Source organism: Netta rufina, assembly GCF_964035555.1.
Source record: "Netta rufina genome assembly, chromosome: W".
Taxonomy (NCBI): domain Eukaryota; kingdom Metazoa; phylum Chordata; class Aves; order Anseriformes; family Anatidae; genus Netta; species Netta rufina.
Window position 1 is genome coordinate 7,195,117 of NC_140139.1, and position 25,880 is coordinate 7,220,996.

The window sequence follows — 25,880 nt, forward strand, 5'->3', positions numbered from 1 at the left end:
GGCATCGGTCAGTGGGTGGTGAGCAATTGCATTGTGCATCACTTGTTTGTACACATTATTAGTAGTAGTACTATTATCATCATTATTGTTATTGTTATTATTATTTTCCTGTCCTAATAAACTGTCTTTATCTCAACCCACGAGCTTCACTTTCCTGTTTCTCTCCCCCACCCCAGAGAGGGAGGGGGGAGGGGGAGGGAATGGCTGTGTGGTGTTTAGCTGCCGGCCGAGTTAAACCACGACAATGAGAAATTTTGAATCTGAGCAAATTTGAGACATCAGAATTTCTTGCTGGACAGGAAATGTATTTTTTTACCAGCTCTATCTATCAGGTATAAAGTTACCATTGGGTATGGGAAACAAGATACTTTTCTCTAGAAAAACAACCAAAGTTCCAGGGTGAAAATTTCAGACTACATAAAGTGCCTTTATTGTGTATTATGTACTGAAGGTGCTCCTGTGAGACCAAGAGTAAATTTAAAAGGACAAGAAAAGCAGATAAAGGAAGGCTAGAAAATGGATGCAAGGCATTGGAAGAAACGACAAGCCAGAAGTATCCAGAATTCAAACCAAAAAATGAGGTACTCATGGGTAACTGGTCTCCTGGGTGATGTGAAGGGCAAGCTTTGCAAATATTTCCAACTTGCACTGCACTATTCTGCTTCTCATGATGCTACACCCCTGCCTGAGCCTAAGGTAAATGCTGCTGCTACCAGCTTCAGAGTCTATCATGAAAGGGGACAAGCTGTTTACAGAGCTGCCCAAAGTTGGTGGTAGTCTGTGAAAAACGCTATTCTGTTTTATGCAATAAACTCTTTCCATCCCCACCAGAAAGCCTTGGCCCAGTCCATGTGTGAAAGGTGCTGCCCAAAGCATGTCAGCTGTGCCTCAGGAGGAGACATGGGGTTAGCTACATCACAGGGTGCATGGCTGTAAAGTACCAGGCAACCAAGGACCACTTTAGTGTCACAAGCACATGAACAAGCAGCATGGGGGGGGGGGCAAAAAGAGTTTCAGTAGGATTTTCCCATGATGTGAATTTAGCAACAGCAAATTATTCAACACCTGTGGATTGGGGTCATTACCCCATCTTTGCTTCTGCTCCAAAATCTCTTCTTGCTTTTTCAGGAGGTGTTGGCCTTGGATATTGAGTCACATCCTTCCTGCCAAAATTCATTCCAACGGCTCTGCACAGAGAGGCCGAGTTCTCCCACCAGCTGTGCTACTGCTCCCATCAGGGTGACAGGCTGGGTGAAAAATGCAGGCAGCAAGAGACAGAACAGGGGTGTGAGGAAGGAGAGGAGATATTGGTACATAGCTTGGAAATCATCTGATGCCTCTGGACTGTGAACTACTGTTGAAGAATTCAAGCATACAAGTTTTTGCATCACAGTTATGGATAAGCCATATAGGATGTAAGATAACCTGGAGGCTGGACTGCCCAGCACATACCAGATCAAGAAATAACAATGTTCGTTCTACCTTTATAACCTGCCCTTAACAGGATGGCTGCTATACCAATGCCTTTCTGCAAACAAGTGCACTTTTTCATCGTAAATGAAGATTGAAGATTTTTTTCTTTCTATGACTAAAGCTCAGAGCATATTCTGACAGATATGGGATTGTGAGAAACAAGGGAACAAGCAACAGATGTAGCAAAGAGCTAATTAGTAAACTGAAGATTAAAAAACCCTGGTCTATCATATGTGGAAATGATTCCCACCACATTTCAAAACCACAATGGTACCTTTACAATCAGTAGATAAATACACACAATAAAAACAATAGAAATGACTAGCAAAGTCTAATGAAAAGGTGCAAAGCCTTGAAATCCTGATCAATTCATCACTAACCTGGGACAGACAGGAAGAGTGTCCAGGCTTAAAAAATGTCCTTTTTCTTGACACATCTGCACCCATAGGAAATTCCACCCTTCCTCCCACAGAATCAGGCCACATGGTATCATATACAAGAGATGAGGAAAAGGTGGAGGTGCTTAATGTCTTCTTCGCCTCAGTCTTTAGCGGCAATACCGGTTGTTCTCTGGATACCCAGTACCCTGAGCTGGTGGAAGGGGATGGGGAGCAGGATGTGGCCCTCACTATCCACGAAGAAATGGTTGGTGACCTGGTACGGCACTTGGATGTGCACAAGTCGATGGGGCCAGATGGGATCCACCCAAGGGTACTGAGAGAACTGGCAGAGGAGCTGGCCAAGCCACTATCCACCATTTATCAGCAGTCCTGGCTATCGGGGGAGGTCCTAGTTGACTGGCGGCTAGCAAACGTGATGCCCATCTACAAGAAGGGCCGGAGGGCAGACGCGGGAAACTACAGGCCTGTCAGTTTGACCTCAGTGCCAGGGAAGCTCATGGAGCAGATCCTCTTGAGAGTCATCACACAGCACTTGCAGGGCAAGCAGGCGATCAGGCCCAGTCAGCATGGGTTTATGAAAGGCAGATCCTGCTTGACGAACCTGATCTCACAGAATCACAGAATCACAGAATTTCTAGGTTGGAAGAGACCTCAAGATCATCGAGTCCAACCTCTGACCTAACGCTAACAGTCCCCACTAAACCATATCCTTAAGCTCTACGCAAAGAAGGCATTAAGCACCTAAGAAGGCATTAAGCAACTTCTATGACAGTGACGCGCTGGGTGGATGAGGGAAAGGCTGTGGATGTGGTCTACCTTGACTTCAGCAAGGCTTTTGACACCGTCTCCCACAGCATTCTCCTCAAGAAACTGGCTGCTCTTGGCTTGGACTGGCGCATGCTTTGTTGGGTTAGAAACTGGCTGGATAGCCGGGCCCAAAGAGTTGTGGTGAATGGAGTCAAGTCCAGTTGGAGGCCAGTCACTAGTGGCGTTCCCCAGGGCTCGGTGCTGGGGCCGGTCCTCTTTAATATCTTCATCAATGATCTGGATGAGGGCATTGAGTGCACCCTCAGTAAGTTTGCAGATGACACCAAGCTATGCGCGTGTGTCGATCTGCTTGAGGGTAGGAAGGCTCTGCAGGAGGATCTGGATAGGCTGCACCGATGGGCTGAGGTCAACTGCATGAAGTTCAACAAGGCCAAGTGCCGGGTCCTGCACCTGGGGCGCAATAACCCCAAGCAGAGCTACAGACTGGGAGAGGAATGGTTGGAGAGCTGCCAGGCAGAGAAGGACCTGGGAGTGATGGTGGATAGTCGGCTGAATATGAGCCAGCAGTGTGCTCAGGTGGCCAAGAAGGCCAACAGCATCCTGGCTTGTATAAGAAACAGTGTGACCAGCAGGGCTAGGGAGGTGATCGTCCCCCTGTACTCGGCACTGGTGAGGCCGCACCTCAAGTACTGTGTTCAGTTTTGGGCCCCTCACTACAAGAAGGACATGGAGGTGCTTGAGCGGGTCCAGAGAAGGGCGACGAAGCTGGTGAGGGGCCTGGAGAACAAGTCCTACGAGGAGTGGCTGAGGGAGCTGGGCTTGTTCAGCCTGGAGAAAAGGAGGCTCAGGGGCAACCTTATTGCTCTCTACAGATACCTTAAAGAAGGCTGTAGAGAGGTGGGGGTTGGTCTGTTCTCCCACGTGCCTGGTGACAGGACGAGGGGGAATGGGCTTAAGTTGAGCCAGGGGAGTTTTAGGTTGGATCTTAGGAAGAACTTCTTCACTGAGAGGGTTATTAGGCATTGGAAAGGGCTGCCCAGGGAAGTGGTGGAGTCACCATCCCTGGAAGTCTTCAAAAGACGTTTAGATGTAGAGCTTAGGGATATGGTTTAGTGGGGACTGTTAGCGTTAGGTCAGAGGTTGGACTCGATGATCTTGAGGTCTGGATTTTGTTTTTGTTGTTATAGTTTCTTTTTTTTCCATGGGAAAGTTTTCCAGTGTTGCTGGGGAGGTTGTTTCTTGAAAGGACTGTTGTGGTAAGAAATGGCTGCAGCTGGAGTTAAGGCACCTAAAAATAATTGTAATAGAAATAAACAAATACTATCATTCTAAACACGTGACAAAATACACTTAGGATAGAACTTCTAATTACTTGACCTTAGACTCCTGTGAAATGTGTTCATCTGATTCGTGTCAATATGGAACAATGCTAGGGCCGCATGGTATGATGAATATGACCTTCTGTCTCACATACCCTTGTATAACCACAAGTCTAAGAAAAACAGAGTGGTTAATGTATATAGTTCTTGTATCTTGCAAAGGAATGGTCCAGCAATTCGTGTCAATAGGGGATAAGAGAACAAAGGGGTTTCCGAATAATTGCTAACTATTATGACTATTGCATGGGACACTATGCAAGTCTCTGATATCTGGCCAAGAGATTAAGGAGAAGGGTAAAAGCTGAAGGACGACTAAAAGACAAAGCTTGCAGGGGACGCTGCACAAGTCTCTGATATCTGGCCAAGATGGACAAAGGAGAAGGACAAGGAAAAAGCCTGGGAGGAAGACTACGAGCCTTCAGCATGAGAGACCCCCGGAGGGACCACCAGAGACTGATACGCATGCGCCAGTGGGAGGGTTCGGATTCTGGGAACTAATTATAATAACCCTGCCTTTTGTAGAAGTAATAATGAATATGTATTAGCCTAGGAGCATAAAAACCAACCATCTGATATAACTTGTGTGCGTCTTGGTGGAGCAGACTCCCAGCACACCCAGTGCTGTTTGCTTACCTCTATTCATTTAATTAATTGCAAACTTTGATTGTAATCCTATTTGGGACTTAGCCATTTATTCCACTCCTGTCTTCAGCAAACTCCGTGGACTCTGCGTGGGACTCCCTGTCATTTTGTGGGAGCCTCACCCTCTCCTCACTAAACTTTCAAAGGACTGAATGTTCTCCCAGCCAACCAGATACACTCTGCGTCAGGAACCCATGTTTGCATGTGCTCTAACAAATTAGCTCTTGTTAGTTCCTTTGGTCCCAGTTAAAACATTTTTCAGTTTTCGGTGGTTTTGGTTTAATAATGCTGTTAATAAAACATTAACAGCATTAAAACACTTTATGTGACTTATACCCCGGCCCTATCCACACACCTGATTAGACAAGCACAGAGCACTTCAGGTTCTTTAAGAGACATCCACTGAATATATGAACTAACCTAAAAGCATTCTGGAGACCATACAGGCCTTAATATTAAGATTAATAGGCCAAGGTCTCATCTTTTTGATATATCTGGCCTTTGCCAAAAGTAAAAAAATAAAGTCATTATTCATCTAAAATACCTTCATCTCCACGAGGCTGTGAAATTAATATTGCCAGGTGCTACAGGGGCTAATAGTGGACAACAGCTTCTGGGACTGTGTTAAAATTCATGGGGTCACTCCTGAAGTAAGGTTTGATTTGGTATAAACAAGGGCTCTGTCCTGGATTTGCCAGATTTGTTGAGATGAAAAGTGTCGTGTCCATGTACAATTGTTTTGAGTGATCTTATCTCAGGATTGTATTGATCATAGATCATTTGTCATGCAGACTTGTTGAAGGCATGAGACAGGTCCCAGAGACCAAGTAGACAATACCACACACATACCCAGACAACAAAGCCCATGTGATAGCCTCCCACTAAATTAACTCCTCCTATTCTTCACGGAAATGATGACAAAAGATGCACATCTCTAGGGAACAAGTTTTCCACCTTGCCTGACCCATCTGACAATCATAGGACTCAGAAAGTGTCTTACAATAGGACCATCGCATATAAAGGCCAACTTTCAAGCAGAGGTTTTAAGAAATCAGGCATGAAAGACTCAAGTGAAAGATTTCATCTGGCAGAGCAAAAATGATATAAGTGCCCACTCCTGGAACATGCACATCATGCCTTGTGCACTCACAAGCACACATAGATACACCTCTGTTGCACACCTAAAGTATGAAAAGCTATCACATAAAATGCTGCATTTTTGTCAGCCATCCCTGTACCTTGCAAACGACTTTATATAGGAAACCAACTTTACACTGCACTAAGCTCCACCCATCCAGATTATGTTGTCATTTCCATGGTAACTAAAGTACCTCAAAGGCAAAAGAACAGATGGAGATGGAAGAAAAAAATAATCTAAGGACCAAAAGTGAACATATGTAGTGCAAGAAAAAATATTAAGCTGTGGGCAGCTATTAGGTTTATTATCATTTGCAAAGGGAGACCTCGATAAACTCAGTCACAGCTCTGCGGTAAGGAGTGGCACAATCAAATCAGGCTTGTGACAATACCAATTTTCCAGCAGCCCATATTCCCTCTTGCTTTCCCTTACACAAATCTCAGAAATAATTGTCCTTGCTCCCTTAATGACTTGTTTTGGTTTAAGGACAACAGCAGCCAAAACGGGCTGAAAGAATGTAACTAGTGATATGCTTGACTGCCCATTGCATGTCTCCAAGATCAAAGTCTCCAAAAGGGAGTGAGGACTCTGTGGCTGTCCCTCTGCCACACAGACTGCAGTAGCCAGGGGAGCAAAATCAAGAAGACAGTATTTGTCAAGTGCACATATACAGCCTGCAACCGGCTATGTCCTGCTCATGTATATTCTGGCTGGCTCCTGCACTTTGCATTTACGTGCTCTGTTACATAAAGTACACACTGGCAACTCAGCAGCAATTTGGAACATCTTTAAAATTGGGTTAATAGTTATGACACAGTCTTTGCTTGACTTCCTCTGGAATTAGTCCATCTTTGTGGATTGCTGTCAATCAGAAGGGAAACTTGCAATTTACATAGGACAATTTGTTCTGAGCAAGGCAAGTGCAATTTGGGAACAGGAGCTGTGATAGAGAGAAAAAAATATCTTGTATTTTTAGCTTGCTCTCACTAGAAGTTTTCTGCTCTATATTATATAATTTATTTGAGATGCAGAGTTCTGTCAAAGTGAAAAAAGTTAAAAACGTATCCTGCTACCTAAACTCCTTGCAGCTTAAACTGGACAGAGCTGGCATAAACTCTGGAGTGAGGAAATCTTATCTGTGGGCTAGGACAGAAGAGCCTAGGGCATGAGACGTGAATTCAAGCCCTTCTGCCCAAGGCTCACACTGTGACCCGATGTACATAATTTTCATTTTTTTATGTCTCCCCTCCTTGTCTGAAATGCAGTCCCTTCATGTCCTGCAGATTGTGAGTATAAATGATTTTGTATGAAACCATTAGCTGCTCAGATCCTTATATAATCAAGGGGTGAGCAAGCACCTAAGGTAGCTGCATCCTCTTCTTAAATAACATTTTATTGTCGGTGACGTTTTACCACCCATGCTGTTAGTCAGCATTTTACTCCCAATGAACAAGGGGACTGTGCGAGTTTCTCTCAATCACAGATGCTGCTATGTGAGGACAGTGCTGTGCAGCTGGAGTAAGAAATGCTTCATCAGTTAACATTTTAAATCAAAACCAAAAGAAAAAAGGGGGGGAAATAACACAAAACCTTATTTATGTACTAAATTCTACAAGCACATGTAATGCTTTTGGTGCTGCTGATTTCTTTCTGACTTTTCTCTCCTTTCTTTTCCAAAACCTAAACATGGAGCAGCAAATCTGTGAGCTGTTAATGCTCTTTCGAGGCGAAACGCCGCAAGAACCCTTGCAGACAGACGCAGACATCCGTCCCTGCGCCGGCAGCCAGGTGTGCGACCTGCCGGCAGGGGGCAATACTTCATGTCTATTAAACCAAAACCACCGAAAACTGAAAAAATAAGAGGTATGTGGGAAAGGGGTCAGGAAAAAAAAAGATGCTGAGGTGCAAGAGGGGAGGGAGTATGACATCAGTGGAGCAAAACCTACCCGCACTCCCCACATACCAAGCTCACGGTAGTTTTGAGTTTTTTCCAGCCAGCTTGCTGATAAGGAAACTCTGCGATAAGAAAACATTGATAAATTACTTTGGTGTGGATTAAAATTTGCACCACACATTCCCCAGAGCACGGAGAATCAATCAGCCCTCAGTTCTGTGGCCCAAGCATTTTTGCCTGGTTCTCCCTCGAGTTTAGATTATTGATGCTCCAGGTGAGTCGGGGGCTCATCATCCAAGGCTGGCAGCCATCAGGGAATGATAACCAACAGGGAGGGGAGGGAGGGCAGAATTAGGTATCCTGAGGCTATGCTATAGCCCTGTTATTCAAAAATATAATCTGCTCTCTGCTGAGGGTGCTACTACTTACTGAGGTATAGACTCGAGCATCCCACAGGCACATGGACCAGCCTGATGCCAACAGCTGCAGGGCTGGGAGAGGTGCTGTCCTTGGATGAGACCCAATGCAGATGACAGAGGTTTAACACCAGTGATTCTTACTGAACTTTGCACTCCGGCCTTGCAGGATCCCCTTCTCACCTCACATGAGCTGGTGAGCCCATGTGAGGTGACAAAACACCCCAACATATTACTTATGTTTGCACACTATTATTGTCCTGGTTTCAGTTAGGACAGAGTTAATTTTCTTCCTAGTAGCTGGTAGAATGCTATGTTTTGGCTTAGGATGAGAAGAGTGCTGATAACATGCTGATGTTTTAATTGTTGCAGAGCAGTGCTTATACCAAACCAAGGACTTTTCAGCTTCTCGATCTGTCCTGCCAGCAGGCAGGCTGGGGGTGCAGGAAGAGCTGGGAGGGGACAGACCCAGGACAGGTGACCCAAACTAGCCAAAGGGGTATTCCATCCCATCTGACGTCATGCTAAACAATATATAGGGGTGGCTAGCCGGGGTGGGGAGGCAGGCTGCTCAGGGATAGGCTGGGCATTGGTCAGAGAGTGGTGAGCGATTGCATTGTGCATCAAGTGTTTCGTACACATTATTATTATTATTATTATTATTATTATCCTGTCTTAATAAACTGTCTCTATCTCAACCCACAGGCTTCACTTTCCCGTTTCTCTCCCCCATCCCAGAGAGGGAGGGGGGAGGGTGAGCGAACGGCTGTGTGGTGTTTAGCTGCCGACAGGGTTAAACCACAACAATTATTCAAATAGAACTTTACGCTGAAATGCGGTACACCTATATCCTCATGTTTCCATCTTCAAAACTTTCAGGTGTCCCACAACAATGGTAAATAATTACACATAAAATAACACATAAAGCACCCGTGCATCGAGTTTTGTGAAGTCCTGGAAGGAATGGAACAGATAAAATGACTTACATTTCAGATAAAGAAGGTCAATGGATAGTGAGAACTGTATGTTATTCATTGCCGACTTTGCCTCAGAGACATTACAGAACACTAATAGCATGTGAGCACACTCATTTTTTCCTACAAATGGTTTTGAATCCAGTCTCAGCTAAACTGTGAAATGCATCCTCCAACTGCTGACATTATCTCAGGTCTGTGTTCCTGTGCTGGGTCTGGCTGGGATGTTAACTTTCCCTGCAGCAGCCCATAAAGTGCTGTGCTCTGCACTTGTAGCTGGAACAGCACTGGTCTCACTCCAGTGTTGTGTCTATTGCTGCATAGTGCTGGCACCGCATCAGGACTCCCTCCAAGTCCCCAGGAGCCAGCAGGCTGGGGGTGGGTAAGTGACGGGGAGGGGACATCACCAGGGCAGCTGACCTAAACCGACCAAAGGGATATTCCATACCATATGGTGTCACGCGCAGCAATAAAAAGTGGAAAAGGGGGAGGGGCAGAGGTGGGAGGGGGCGGCTCTCATGGTGGAAGTTTCTGTCCTCCCGAACAATCGCTACACGTATTGAGGCCCTGCTTTCCAGGACATGGCCGAACATCACTCCTTGATAGGAAGTAGAGAGTAACTGCTTTTTATTTTTTCTCTTCTCTGTGCTTCTGAACGGCCTTTGCTTTTTTTTTTTTTTTTTTTTTTTTACTCTTTTGTTGTTTTTTTTCCCCCTCTCCCTTTTCCCTTTAATGAAAACATCCTTATCTCAAACCTTGAGCTCTCTGTGTCATCTTTTCTCCCCCTTCCTCTTTGAGGAGGGGGAGTGAGAGAGCGACCGTGGTGGAACTCGGCTGCCCACCTGAGTGAAACCACCACAGTTCCCTGTTTGTGACTGGACCGATAAAATCACACAGAGCAAAGAAGGAAGATGTTTTCATATTCTCTGAAGTTTGATCACAGAATAACACAGAATCACAGAATCACAGAATTTCTAGGTTGGAAGAGACCTCAAGGTCATCGAGTCCAACCTCTGACCTAACGCTAACAGTCCCCACTAAACCATATCCCTAAGCTCTACATCTAAACGTCTTTTAAAGACTTCCAGGGATGGTGACTCCACCACTTCCCTGGGCAGCCTGTTCCAATGCCTCACAACCCTTTCAGTAAAGAAGTTCTTCCTAAGATCCAACCTAAAATTCCCCTGGCGCAACTTAAGCCCATTCCCCCTCGTCCTGTCACCAGGCATGTGGGAGAACAGACCAACCCCCACCTCTCTACAGCCTTCTTTAAGGTACCTGTAGAGAGCAATAAGGTCGCCCCTGAGCCTCCTTTTCTCCAGGCTGAACAAGCCCAGCTCCCTCAGCCACTCCTCGTAGGACTTGTTCTCCAGGCCCCTCACCAGCTTCGTCGCCCTTCTCTGGACCCGCTCAAGCACCTCCATGTCCTTCTTGTAGCGAGGGGCCCAAAACTGAACACAGTACTCGAGGTGCGGCCTCACCAGAGCCGAGTACAGGGGGACGATCACCTCCCTAGCCCTGCTGGTCACACTGTTTCTTATACAAGCCAGGATGCTGTTGGCCTTCTTGGCCACCTGAGCACACTGCTGGCTCATATTCAGCCGACTATCAACCATCACTCCCAGGTCCTTCTCTGCCTGGCAGCTCTCCAACCACTCATCTCCCAGCCTGTAGCTCTGCTTGGGGTTATTGCGCCCCAGGTGGAGGACCCGGCACTTGGCCTTGTTGAACTTCATGCAGTTGACCTCAGCCCATCGGTGCAGCCTATCCAGATCCTCCTGCAGAGCTTTCCTACCCTCAAGCAGATCGACACACGCACCTAGCTTGGTGTCATCTGCAAATTTACTTGTTGCAGGAAGCATGGCCGAAAGCACGACAGACACCAGTAGAGTCAGATCATGCTCCATTTTATTGCCTGAATAGCCTAACTTTTATAGTGAACTTAACAGGGGCGGACAGTGTTTCACACAAGATTATTGGTCAAAAGCACTCAGACAAACAACTACAAGAAAACAACCCCCTTGTGATTAGCAGTCACATAGACCTTGTCCTTGAAGCCAGCTACTGTTAACAATATTTTTCTGAATTCCTCAATTGGGTGATGTGGGAACACTGTCATGGGAACTTCTCATAGTTGCCCTGGTAGCTTGGTTTGCTCAGCTACAGCAAGCCATGGGATTTTTGCTGTTTCAAGAAATCCCTCAACACTTACTGAGGGTGCACTCAATGCCCTCATCCAGATCATCGATGAAGATATTAAAGAGGACCGGCCCCAGCACCGAGCCCTGGGGAACGCCACTAGTGACTGGCCTCCAACTGGACTTGACTCCATTCACCACGACTCTTTGGGCCCGGCTATCCAGCCAGTTTCTAACCCAACGAAGCATGCGCCAGTCCAAGCCAAGAGCAGCCAGTTTCTTGAGGAGAATGCTGTGGGAGACGGTGTCAAAAGCCTTGCTGAAGTCAAGGTAGACCACATCCACAGCCTTTCCCTCATCCACTGTAGTGGGTTTACGTGGCAAGGTTTTGGTAGCAGGGGACCATAGGGGTGGTTTCTGTGAGAAGGTTCTAGAATCTGCCCCATGTTTGGTAAGGGCCCCATTGTTTTCCAGAGCTGAGCCAATAAGCGATGTTGTTTTGCGCCTCTGTGAGAGCATATTTAAGACAGGGAAAAAAAACGCTGCGCCACACAGCAGCTGGGAGAGTGAAAAGACTGAGGAACGGCCTTGCAGGCACCAAGGTCAGTGTAGAAGGAGGGGGAGAGGTGCTCCAGGCACCGGAGCAGAAGTCCCCTGCGGCCTGTGGTGAGGACCATGGTGAAGCAGGATGTCCCCCTGCAGCCCATGGAGTACCACGGTGGAGCAGGGTTCCACGCTGCAGCCCGTGGAGGAGACCACGGTGGAGCAGGTGGCCCTGCACCGATGGAGGCTACCGCCTGTGGAAGACCCCTGCCGGAGCAGATTCCAGGCCGGACCTGTAGCCCGTGGAGAGGAGTCCACGCAGGAGCAGGTGACCTGGCAGGAGCTGCTGCCCGTGGGGGACCCAGGTTGGAGCAGTTTTCTCCTGAGGGATGGACCCCGTGGTACGGACCCATATCTGGAGCAGTTCTGGAAGAGCTGCTGCCTGTGGGAAGCCCACGCCGGATCAGTTCATCAAGGACTGCATCCCATGGGTGGGACCCCACAGCACAGGGGACAAGAGTGACCGAGAAGGAGCGGCAGAGAAGCGCTGTAGACTGACCATAACCCCCATTCCCCGTTCCCCTGTGCCACTCGGGGGGAGGAGGTGGAAGAGGGTGGATGGGGAGGAAGGTGCTTTTGGTTTCTTTCCTTTGTTTTCTCACTTCTCTCGCTTGTTAGTAATAGGCAATAAATCTTACTATCTCCTATGCCGAGTCTGTTTTGCCCGTTACAATAATTACTGAGTGATTTTCTTGTCCTTATCTCAACCTTTGAGCCCTTTTCACATATTTTCTCCCCATTCCTCTTTGAGGAGGGGGAGTGAGAGAGCGGCTATGGTGGAGCTCGGCTGCCCACTCGAGTGGAACCACGACATTCACCCAGCGCGTCACTTTGTCATAGAAGGAGATCAGGTTCGTCAAGCAGGATCTGCCTTTCATAAACCCATGTTGACTGGGCCTGATCGCCTGCTTGCCCTGCAAGTGCTGCGTGATGACTGTCAAGAGAATCTGCTCCATGAGCTTCCCTGGCACTGAGGTCAAACTGACAGGCCTGTAGTTTCCCGGGTCTGCCCTCCGGCCCTTCTTGTAGATGGGCATCACGTTTGCTAGCCGCCAGTCAACTGGGACCTCCCCCGATAGCCAGGACTGCTGATAAATTATGGTAAGCGGCTTGGCCAGCTCCTCTGCCAGTTTTCTCAGTACCCTTGTGTGGATCCCATCTGGCCCCATCAACTTGTGCACATCCAAGTGATGTGCACAAGTTTTTTTGATGCACAGGTTTTTTTGGGAGGTGGTAAGGGGAGTGCAGTTCATACTTTAATAAAACTGAGGCTATTCTGTTTGTTTGTTTGTTTGTTTTCAGAAGAAAAAATAAATTAATTAAAATTGTCCTTTCCATAGGACATCCATGGGTAAAGACAATCAATTATCCCTGATCCAGTTAATGCTATTCATGCCTAACAGATCAGTCCCACTAAATGCAATGGCAGACCCATCCAAGAATAGCCAACTGTGTCACATGTGGAGCACTTATCTAGAAGAAGAGGTTCAGGTATCTGCTCTGACTTGGATAGGCTGGAAATGTAAGTCATATCACACATTACCACAGAAATCTTGCCATGAAGGTGACACTGTCACTTTCTCTGCCAAGTCCATCCTGGATTGGAGAAATCTTCCTTAGCACAGTTAGTCAAAGCAAAAACTTCCAGTTGCACTCATTCTATAATTCCTTAGGAAAAGTCATGATTTGTACTCACCTTATGGTGGTGTTTCTACAGTCTGATATTTTCAACTAGGAGTAGTAGGATTTGATCAGAATTATATAGGACTTTTTGTGAGAGCTGGGCTATGTACACATTGCTGTCAGACAAAGTTGGACGGACATTTACATGATTCTTATGCAAATTTATTTTCAAAGACTGTCAAGCCAGAAAGGACCATCTAGGTCACCTAGTCTGTCTCCAGCCTGTCAGGGATATCAGTGTTTCACCTTGGTTTAGGCTAAAGAATAATTTAATTCTTTCAGATAAACCTTTGTTTCCAGAAAGGAATCCCTGGGCAAATCCAGAATTACTCTGGGGAAATAAAACACCTAGCCACAAAATAGACCTCAAAGCTTTAACTGAGGTCTTTCCATTACAGTTCCTGGACAGACTTAGGGATTAGTTGGATTTACAGCGGGTAGGGGTCACTTAAAACATTTTGTAGGAAATGCTGAAGGGAGAAAGTGTCCCAGGCCAGCTCCAATGAGAAATTAGGTGCTTATTTCTAGTCCTTTGTTACCTTGTAATTTCCTCCCCTACAAGTCATTTTCTCCCCAAAATTAAAACTGTTTCTCATAGCTAAACATAATTCTTCACTGCTTGCCCTGCAAATCATTTTCTCCAGCCCTCAATCATTTTTGTGGCTCTTTTCTGTACCCTTTCCAATTTTGTCACCATATGTTTTGAAATGTGGCTGTCAGACCCATAAACAGCCTCTCAGGTTCACCCTTACCAGTGCCATATACCGCAGGTCACCTGGCTGCAGAGCCAAGGATCACATCAGCACTTTGGGATTTGAGGGTCCAGCTCTGAGCTGGCACTGTGGTGTTTCTCCAGGCTGCAGTCGGTCACATTACAGGGCTTTTGTCTGAGTTCCCAAGAAGCAGAACTAGCATCTTATTGCATTAAAATGCATTTTGTTTGCCTGAGCCAGGCGGTGCAGCTTTTTTCACCAGGCCACCCTGGACTCTTATTCTTTGCTATTTTGCCAACCATAATGTTTTCTACAAATGTCATCAGGAGTAGTTTTATATTTACTTCCAGATCACTGATGAATAGCATAGGGGAAAACTCTAGTAACACTCCTCTTCGACAATAATTTTGCATTGATAATTACTTTCAGGGAATTGTCAGTTAGGCAGTTCTTAACTCATTTTATGTCTGCTCTTGTCCTGAACCCAATTACTTTTGCCTGGCTAAAAAATATCTTATAGAAAGTCATCCAGTCTCCAACCTGAAAATGTCATGAGATGGTGATTTTTACCAATCTTCCTACTAAAATTCTGGAATGATTAATCACTATGAACCACGTACATTTTCATAGCAATGTGATCTTCTTTCTGATTTCAACTCCTAGTTATCAGTTCCTTTTATGACTTTCTTTTAGAGTTAGATTAAATAATTCTTTATACCTAGAATTCCCAAACAGACCCAGTATTTCCATTCACTTCCCATCCTAAATTATGTAGCTTTAAATTACCTTCTTGCCAGACCCGGCTTCATTGACTGATGTAACATTTTTGCTAATGTGTTATGTTTCTTATTCATGTTCCTGCTTCTATATTAGTTTATAAAGCCTTAAATATATATATGTATGTGTATATATATATATATATACAAGTCTCTCTCTATATAATATGCAAAATTGCAATCAGCATGAAAACTGTTATTGAAATCCACAGCATATTAGATCAACAATGCACATGAGAATCCAGGGTGTGTTTTGATGCTTAGTAGCAATTAGTTTCTTTGAAGTTATTTATGAGGGAAAGAATTTCATGCACTTACAAGATCAGAGTTACTTGTCTGCTCTGGAAAAGCTGCGAAATATAATCACAATTGGAAGAGTAGTAACAAATCAATGGATGTTGAAAAAGTTACAGGAGGCAAACATTCAAAGGTTTTCAAAAGGACTCGCAAGTCTGAGCAGCCTGTGCAAAGGGCAGATCCTAGTCTTCTGCTGGTATATCAGCAAATGCTGCATAACTGAGCCCTGCAACTTTTGTGTGCTGCCTGATTACAGAGAAATGTTTAGTCACTGGTTTGGTAATGGGAAGGCAGCTGTGGAAAGATCTGGTAGATAAGAAAGTCTGGACTTGAACCTGAGCCTCCCATGTGGTCATCCCCCATGCTGTAATACAATGTTGCTAAGCTACCAAGGTCTTCTTCTAATTGTCCTGGTTGAGAAATAGAAGACAAAAACTTTTTCTTTTGTTTTCAGATAGTAATGAGCATGGCATAGTTTTTGTCCCTATCAAAGAGATGCTGATTATCAAAATACTCAACAAGAGTAATGGTTTGGGATGCTGGGGAGTAAATATACTAGTGGAGAAACAACCAAAGAGTGTATTTATATCTACTAAAATTAGCTTTGTGCTTGGTTTCCAACCCTTGAATTTTGATTCTTGCTTGTCTTTATTCACGCAACAATGTTGAAACTCAATACCACGTCTGAGGGATTTGCAAAATAAAAGGGCAACTTTTAAAATCACTGTTAATTCTATTTTTTGACCAATTGTTCAAACAGCTGATTTTCCAATTCTTGAACAGAAAATGGAAAATACATTTACATTTCCCCCTATTTTCAACTGTCTTGGAGTATAATCTCTCATCTCGTGTTGCAATGAGATCCAATGAATTGCTAAGCAGCATATGCCTAAGAGTCAATGTGTGTGTAGATAGGTAGATAGATATCTTCTATGTAAAACTCAGAAGTGCACTAGAGAGCTAAAAAGCTAAAACACATAAACAAAATGGTCTGCTTTAAGCAGTTAAAACAACTGTAAATAGTGTTTTTTAATCATTTATTTTTTTTTTTGAAGCACATAAAGCACTGCCAGTGTTTTACTGGGGCCTTGCAAGATACCCTTTTTTGTTTACATTAATTTACATGTCACCCAACAATTCTGCCTAACATTAATTCATACCTTGAACCTAGAAAGGCTTGTATACATATTTAACTCAATATACTATTTATATAAAAATAACAGGCTTATGGCCTTCATTATAAAACATCTGTAAGTCATACACAAATAGGAAATGCATCTCAAGTCCACTGAAGGAACCAAACCGACTGTATGAATTCCATGCTGTTTTTTAAGTGAAAAGAACAAAGAAAAGTAAATTTCCTTCTGCAGATTAACCACTCAAATTGTACACACTGCACACTGCAGTGTCAGGGAGAGAGATTTTTTAAAAAAGCAAAATGTTCTAGATTTAGAAAACAAAACTATAGGTAAGAAATCCTTTGAAGTCAACCCTGTGTGCATAACAATTTATGCTCACACATACAGAGTGATCACTCGAAGGAATGGCTCTTTTTCTGCTTACAAAATTTAGTCCAATGGGTTTTCTCAGTTTGTGGTCTACAGGTAATTAGGTGTGATATTTTGGTGTTTGCAAGTCATATGTAACACAGACCTAAAAATAACTTTGGATCAGTCAAAAAGTTCCTGTAATGGTTTTGAAGCTTTTTTTTTTTCATTTTAGTTTTAGACTCCCCCATGTCTTCAAAGCAAGTGATCATTAAATAAGTCATTATCTAGATTGCTTTCCAAATTGAACTTCTCAGTTTGAAATTATTTAAATGGGGCTGCTTAAATGCATATGTATATGTATAGTCTCAAGGAGAAAAGAAAAACAAGATAAAAAGAACAAAAGTTCAAGAGTGGTTTTTTTATCCAAAACTTAAATATAAACAAAACAGAATTTTCTAACAAAGGAAAATCAAAATTGATGTTGTTGTTCTTTTTCTTGTTGGAGTATTTTGGTCCAAAGTTTGATTTTCTGCATTAATTCAATCAAGCCAATTATTTCCTAATCTTGTGTTTTGTCTTCTTCCAAGGAGGAAGATAATGGTCAATGCAGAAGGTTTACCTGCCAAAAGTTTTCAAAACCACAATTCTTCAGGAAAAAAATTCTTCAGGAAAAAAAAAAAAATCAGGAAAATGTCACTCTCAGCTCTGCCAAGAAATGTTGAAACTATTTCTCTTCATTGTGTTCAGATAGAAAATGACAAAATGTAGATCCAGTTGGGTGATTTGATTTAAACAAACAAGCCTCCACTCCATGTCAAAGTGCTGATTTGAAATGACAATTCTTGTTTGGCTTCAATCAGAAATGTCAACATTTTCAGTGTGACATTTCTGATTCAAAAGTTTTTGGGTTGCATATTTGTTTGGGATGGAGGTGGGGCTGATCTGTTGGTCATAGTTTTTTGTGTATTTTATTGATTCGTTTATTTGTGTTCTGCTGTTGGTGGAGAGAAGCGGGAGGACAGGACCACAGAAGAAGGACAGACACAGCCTGTTGCCTCTAACCAATCTAATCAGTTTAGGAGTTGCAGGCAGCATAGTAGAGATGAGTCATATGGAGAAATCCAAAGGGAAAAATGGCTCAGGGTGGTTTTTATCTATGAGATTTTTCCAGAAAGCGTTTTCCCAGAAAATACAGTGGGGCTAAGGGCACATACTTATCCATTTAGTTGAGTCTCCTGTGGGGTGGTGAGGTATATGCTGGCATCTCCTGGGCCATACAGAGCCCTCCTACCCAGCTGGAGCTACACTGGGACCTGTGTTATAGAAGGACATGTTGAAGGACATGTAGAAGGACTTGCAGCACATTTAAGGGGCTGTGTCATATGAATTTACCTTCATGGCTGGTGAGGGTCAACCCAGGTAGTCTTTGCATCAGCTGGCCCTGAATTCAGGTCACTCGGATGACGGCCTGTGGTTACCATTTGTACCAGAGCAAAGGGGAGAAACTCTGTGTGCTTTGAGCCTCCTGAAACTCTCTGGGGCTGGGATGGCAGCGGGAGGCAGCAGCACCATCGCTGCCAGGGATCAAATGTGCAGAGGGACCCATGCAGGGTCCTCCCAACGTCATCTCCACCTGTAAGTACACTTGCACAGCTCCATCCCACAACCCTTCCTTTTCTGGAGGTTCCTCCTTGTTATCCTCATGATTAGTCAGGCAAGCCAACAATTTACACCTGTGAGTAACAGTTTACCAAGCTGGCAGCCCAAACCGCAGTGGCATCCAGACTGCTGGAAGAGAAAGGCTGGGAAAGCAAAAACCCAAGGGTTTGGATTTTGCATGTCTCCTGCCTTCGCATCCCCTGGCCCAGGGCACGGTTTGGGCACTACTACTGATTAATACAGGGGGAGGTTTCATCCTCACCTTCACAAAGCTGTCGAGGTCTTTGCTTGCCCTCTCCAGTACCATGTCAGGTCTGAGCAGTGGTCAGTGGACCCTAAGAATCCCCTGCCCAGGGCAAGAGCCCGCAAGGGCTGCGGTGTCACAAGGGTATGTGCAGGGGGTAGTGGGAGGGGAGACTTCGGGGTGGGCTGAGTAGCTCTGAGCCCAGTCACTCACCTTCTCTGCCTTTTCTCCCCTGCCCCCCATCAGTGCTGCTGTTGTGTCAAGTAGTGGCACTGTTGAGTACATTAACCCAGGGCTGAGCATTGCAGCCACACCGAGTGTGAGCGTGTGTGTGCTTGTGTGCCATTTATTCCCCCCCCCTCCCCCCGGCAGTGCTGCAGGACTCCGGGAGCGACAGAAACCGGGGAAAGAGAGCCGAAGCCAGAAGCCCCCAGATCTGCTTAAACAAATCACTGCCCCCCTCAGAGAGGAAGAGGGAGGGAGGGGGAAACCCAGACCCAAAGACAAAATACAAGACAGAGGAAAAAAAAATAAATCAGCGGGGAGTAAAAAACGGCCCCCAAAACACCCCCTTGCCGAGACGGGAGGTGGAAACGGGTGCGCGCCCATTAAAGACTCGGGGTGCTGGAGGGGATCCCCCCGCCTCCTCTTTGCCCTCCCCCGGCCCGGCGCGGGGCAGTGCGGGGCGGGGCGGCCCTCCGGCACCAGCACCCGGGCCCGTTCTGGAAAAGAGAGCAGGAATAAAGGGAACAGCTTCCTCGCCGACAAAAAAAAAAAAAAAAAAAAAAAAAAAAGTCTTTTTCTCCTTTTTTTTTTTTTCTTCAACTCCTCGCCGGGAAAAAAAAAACAAAAACGAAAACGCTTCCCCTCCCCGCGCCCCCCTGCAAGAGGCCCCAAAACAACCGGCAACAACGAACAGGCAGCAAAAAAAAAAAAAAAAGCCCCCATTCAAAACCAAAATCAAAAACAAAGAAGGAAAAGAAAAGGAAAAGCGAGAAGCGAGAGAGACAGAGACAAGCTCCATCGATTTCAAATCCAGGATTTTATCCGGTACATTATTTTTTTTTTTATTTTTGCTCTCCCTTTTTTTTTTTTTTTCCCTTTTTTGCCTCCTTCCCTTCCTCCTCCTTTCTTCCCCCCCCCATCCTCCTTCTCACCCCCTTTTTCCTTTCCATTTTATTTTGGATCCTGCCAAATTTAGCCGGGATTGTTCTCTGAGTGTTGCGTGTTAATTTGATTTACTCTAGGATTCCGGCTTCCGAGACGCCATTCTTCCCCCCCCCCGCTCTCTCTCACTCTGTTTATCTATCTATCATTTATCTAGCGAGTTCTCCAGCTGTCTGTCCGACCATCTCCCTCTCCCCGGGTGCTTTCCCTCCTCCCCCTGCCCTCCTCCCTCTGCGCGTGCTGCGCGGCCGTGCGCTCCCCTAATCTGACAGATGAACACCGCCATGGGTTTGCCGCAACACAAGCAAAAGCACCTTTGGGGGCTGTAGCGAGGGCTCGAAACCGGGATCTAAAAGAGAAGAGACAAGAAGGGGAAAAGCCGAGGGAGGAGGAAGAAAGAAGAAGAAGAGGAAGCTGCTAAGAAGCCCCCGCTGCCGTTTTTTGGGGGGATATGGGTTAGTAAAACAAAACAAAACAAACAAAAAAAAACGACAAAAACCGGGAGGCATCGAGGAAAGGTCTGTCTTGCTGATCCGGATTGCGGGAGGGTCTCATCCTTTTTCCTTTCCTTTCCGTTAATGTCGTCTCCTTTTATTTTCGTGTTGTGACTTCGCAATGGCGCGGAAAGGGCTTTATTGGGGGGGGGGGGGGGGTGGATGTTCTCTGCCCTGCGACACCTGCGAGCCCTCTTCCCTCGACCCCTTCCCATGCTTTGTAGCTGCCGGGGGTTGCATGGGCGCTTTTTTTTTTTTTTTTTTTTTGGGGGGGGGGGGGGCGGGGAGGGTTACGAGCGTGCTGCTGGGAAGGGGTTGCAATTTTTTTAGGAGTTTGCATAATGTGTCGCCCCCTTTTACCTCCCCTCCCCCCCCAAATTCGCTAGCCTGTATGTGTTCCCCCAGAGGGGTCGCGGGGAGGTGGCAGCTCTGTGTGGGAAAAGCAGGGGGGAGAGTCGCCCCGGCTTCGTAAATTGCAGGTTAAGTGGAGCTACAGAGCAACTCTGTAACCTTTTTGGGATCCGTGAGTGTGAGCAGGTGGGCATGAGGGTGGGCGTGCACCCCCCCCCCCCCGGGGCTCGGCTCCTCTACCCCTCTGGCATTGGACAGGAGCGGGGCTGGGGGGTATTTAGAGGTGTGGGATCCCCCGCTCGTTGTCAGAGTGAGGTGTGTTGTTAATTGGGGGGTAATTAGTCCCTGCGCAACGCCCCCAGTGAGCTCAGGGGGGGAAAGTAGTGTGTATATGTTTGCAAGTATTTGTGTGAGTTTGTATGAGAGTGTATGTGTGTGCATGAGTGATTGATTGTGTGTGTGTGCATGAGTGTGTGGGGGGAGTGTGTGAGTGTTTGTGTGTGTGGGAGAGTGTGTGTGTCTGTGTGAGTGTAAGTGAGTATGTCTGTCTGTGTGTATGTTTGTATGTGTGTGAGCCGGGGGGGGGGGAGGGGCACAACCCAGGCTGTAGCTGAGGTCAGCTGTTGTCAGCCCCAGCCCTGGTGCAAGGCTCCCTGCCCACATAGACACACGCACACTGACACTCTTTCACACACACATATGCATGCACATTCATGTGCACATGCACACAGAGAGACACACTTATACATGTACACATGATCACATGCACTCACACATATATTTGCACACACCACACAGTCATGCATGTACACTTGTGTACACGCATGCATGCACATACATGCACAACTGCATGTACACATGCACTCACACCCACATGCACACAAATGCACACACGCTCTCTCACACACTCCCTCACATACACACAATCTCTCGCACACTCACAGACACCCACACTTACCCTCTCACAGTCCCCCCGCACCACGGACATGGGGAAATCAGGTCTCTGACATGAAGCAGTGGCTGCCTCCTGCCCTGCTCACAGGGTGCAGTGTGCGGGTGAGTGTGGGATTCGGTGAGTGTGTGTGTCCGTGCAGTACCCTAGCACCATCCGCCACACTGTATTTGGCGCAGCTTGCCACTGCCTGTGCGTATTCCTGTCCCTACAAAGGCCGCTGAGAGAAGGATTTCCGATTCGTTTCCGCTTCCAATAAACGCTGCTGATAATCTCGGGCCTGATGTTCCAAGGGCACCTCACCACCGGCAGCGGCCCCGGGGCTGGAGGTGACAGGGTCCCCCGGCCCCTCTGGGTCCCTGGGGCGATGCCGGGGGGTGTGAAACAACAACGGGGTGCCCCCACCCCGGGCTGCTGCTGGGGCCGAGGTGTTGGGGCTCTGCCTGAAATGTCTGTCTGTCAGGTGTGCGAAGCGCTGAGCTGCCAGCCCTCTACTGCCAGGGAGCGTATCGCCACCCCTCGGCAGCGACAGCGGCTCTCTGTGGGAAAAGGAGTGTTGGGGGCCATGGCCCCAAGCGGCAGCAGCCCCCGACCCGCCTGCCTCAGGCCGGGACGACTGGGGAGCATTGCCCCAAACCTGCAGAAACACAGGGGGAAAACACCTCGGGGTGCAAACCCCCACGCCAGCCTTCTGCGTGAAGGGAGACACACAGTTTTTTTTGTTTTTGTTTTTTTTTTTTTAAATTCAGTTTTGGCCATTTGCCTTTTAGCCGAAAGGGGAAAAACCCTCCAAACAATGTAGTTGTGCTTTAGCCTCTGCTCTTAGCTCGGAAGGGTTATGTAAAAGTAGGGGGGGAAGCAGAAACACAGTGAACGGAGACTTCTCTTCCATCTCTTATTAGCTTTTTTTTTTTTTTTTTTTAACCTCTCAGACTCAAAGTTCTAATTGAAACCAGAAATCTATTGAGAAGTAACTAAGCCAAGAAAACCTCTGTTTTCTCTGCAACTAGGGATGGGGAATAAATACTTTTTTTTTTTTTTTCTGATATTATTTCAAGTTGCTTGAGCTCTTTGGTTCCTGTCAAAAAGCCCAGCATAGATTATTAACACATTATCATTTTAGGAGGATGCACTTTCTGAAATGCAATAAAATAGTGTGTTAGGTTAGTGCAGAGCCATAAACTATGCTAGTTGTTGGCAAATAAAAGAAACAGTGGCCATGATTTATTATTAATAATAATTGTAACTGAACTATTTAGCTTGACTTGATACTTGCTGGGTTTCTCTACTGAGGTTTCTCAGTATCATTTCCAATAATGTACTTTGATTAAGTTGGGAACTGTTCTTTAATAATTGCTATGGCCACATGCTTAATTAACACAAGAAGTTAAATGCTTGAAAAGGTCCAACCATCATTTTTTGGCTTCAGATGCTGCTTAATCTCCTCTTCTGGTCTGTTTTGAACCCATCCTTTGAGCTCCTTTCCCCAGCACACATGTTTCTTAGGTGTAAATGCCAGATTACCAACAGGAGACTTGTTTTCCATTACAAGATTTGGCTAATCCCAGTTTCAGTGATGTTTTTTTGCCCTCTCAGCAGGGCTTAATTGCTCACACGTAATCTTTCCCTTCTGTTTTCTTTCCTCTTTGGACAACAGGATTGAAAAACTCTTGCCTTGTGCTTGGAGACTTGCAATTACACAGCAATTTTGAGTCTTGACCCAACTAGTAGCAAGAAAGACTGTTGTCTAATGAACCACGTAAAAACAGTTCTGGGATCCAACAGATAGCTGTGCTGGAAATGAAAGATCTCCCAGTGAATTGATTACTGATTTGTTTAACCATATGCCCAGGCGTCTTTCTTGCTGCCTCTTAACTACCTATCTCTGGAGTATCTGTTATCTGTGCGTCTGCAACGATGTTGAAAAGAAGCATTAATGCCTGCCAAAATGTGCTCTGTGATGCATGGATTTAAGCTACGTTTAGAAAGTTCAGCCTGACATTTTTGCCTACCATAACATGTGAGCACACTGGGTTTTGAGCATTTAAGTGCTGCAATTAAACATGCGTTTGACAAGGGGAGAAGTGCTGCTAGGTTGTGCATGGAGAAGAAAATGGGTAGTCAGATGAAACCCATTGCAAAACCTAGCCTCAGCTGACTTGTTGCTGGGAAATCCAGGCGATTTTAGGACATCAGTGATCCAAGGTTTAGAGCTAGTCCAAAGCCTAGCAAGAAAGGCGGGAATCTGTGGGACAACTTCAGCAGAGAAGGTTCCCAATGTTTTGCTGCAGGGCTTGTGGTTTCTACTGGGACTGGTTTTGCTGCTGTTATAGGTTCTGCTCTTGTTACTTTCTCTCTTTTCAACTTGAAAAAAAAAAAGTTTCCTTTCCTGTTATTATTGTTGAGGAAATGAAATGACTCATACTTTTAGGAAATTGTCATCTTGATTAAAGATAGGCTTTAAAACCCCTCAACTACAGGTTTTAGCCTGGGGGGACTGTCAGATCTGAAAATCATTTCCAAACTTTCAAGGTTGGGATTGCTTTGCCTTCTGATATGAAATCACATTGCAAGTTAGCACAGTTACTTTTGAGATGTTCTCAAACCCTTAGAGATGGCTTCTTTCTCCTTCTCCCATGTAAAAGCTTCACTTGATGTGGCTTCAAAAGTTCATTGCACCTTCAGACCTGCTCAGCAATCAGGTGCTGTGAACAAGCGCAGCTCCCCCCATAGCCCCCTGGGTTCTGCGGTCATGTTTAACTGGAAGGGAGAGCAAGGTGAGGGGAATACGTAGTTGGGGCTGAAAAAGGAAGGCTACATCATTCCTTAAACTGAATAAAAGCAGTCAGAGAATTTGACGTCTTGTCCTTCAGAGCTGGGGAAATGTGTGAAGGAAGTAGGGGGTGGTGATTTCTGTTTATCAGCTCTTGAGAGTGAGCAGAGTTCGGGGCAATTTTTCCCTTTTGGAGATGGATTTACTTTGCAGCACAGATTGTCCAAACACAGTGATGAGCTTTTACTGTGGGGCAGCTGGATATGAAAAGAAATCTTCTGACATTATTTCATTTAGGCTTTTGTTGTCTTATGAAATTGAACATTTCAAAGAGTTCTCAGATTAGTCAATTCTTTCTACAAAAGGCCAAATTGAAACTCTGGACCTCAGACATCTTGGAGACAGAAAGGACTTGATCCAGGTTTGGTTTTGATCTTTCTGTCCCTAGTTTACTTCCCAGCTGGGGAACTTTGCAAGGTCCCAGACCTCTGTATCTCTATGATCTTTGACCAGTTGCCTGTCCTCCGAACCCATGTGCTGTTGTCAGTGTGTGGCGATGACCCTGTTGACTTGAGATATGAAGGGGAAAGTGATGGGGCTGAAGCACAGGTGACAAAACAGGAAGACACCAAAGAAGTACTCAGTCACTGGTGTTGCTCACAGACCAGATACTCTTGTTTAATAGTAGTGACAGTGGTGGGGCTCTTGTATGTGTGCATCCAGCACAGAGGTCTTGTGTGGAAACAAGGGCTTGTGCAAGTAATGAGGATGAGCCTGAGTTGTCTTCCCCGTGCAGGGTTCACGAGTCTGATGTACTTTTCTGAAAGCAAGCTCAGTGTGTGGAAAAACCATGCAGGAGGTGGCCAATTTCTGTACAAACCTGAGGTCAGAAGGTGGCGGGGAGGTCCTGACCTGCCCTGGTGAATACAGGAGCATGGGGTGGGCAAATACTCTGCTCTGCAGTCTGTCATATACTGGGATGGAAATGCCTGGTGGAGAGGGGTATTGGGGTTGAGGCTAAACACTGTGGCTGGGGAGACCCTTAGTCAGCCTCTTACTTTCTCCAAAGTAGTGGGATGTTGTTCCCATTGCTGTCCCGAGTTGTTAAGGACCGTATGAATGCAGCAGTGAATGATAGCAGTTTCCTCTACTCTAGTACAGTATCTCCTATAATAGTGCTTGGGAAAGCTGTTCAGAAGAATGTGTGGTAGGCAGGCATGGGGCAACCCAGGACTCACTTGAATACCTCAAAATTAGAGATGGGTTAAAGATCGGAAGCCTGAGGTTTTATGTTACTTTGAAATTTTTGTTAGCCTTAACCTTTAAAACTGAGAGCTACATATGTATACAATGAATCATTCTGTTCCTGTTCCTTATATTTTAGCAGATGGGGAAGCTGGTTTTAAGTTGGAAGGGAGAAAATGATGATACTCAAACCAGAGGTCAAGCTACAAG

The 25,880-nt window shown here is 45.7% G+C and overlaps 1 protein-coding gene across 3 annotated transcripts in view; it reads left to right on the top strand.

Moving 5' to 3' along the window:
- Positions 1-19,636: 19,636 nt before the first annotated feature.
- SETBP1 (SET binding protein 1) overlaps positions 19,637-25,880 on the top strand; it is a 401,006-nt gene continuing 394,762 nt past the window's right edge. For 2 of the 3 annotated variants that reach the window (XM_084304398.1, XM_084304400.1), the window contains exon 1: positions 20,109-20,310. The gene's annotated coding sequence lies outside the window, so the exon portion shown is untranslated. Of the gene's footprint in view, positions 19,739-20,108; positions 20,311-25,880 lie in introns of those variants that run through there. The other variant, XM_084304399.1, reaches the window with a different exon arrangement.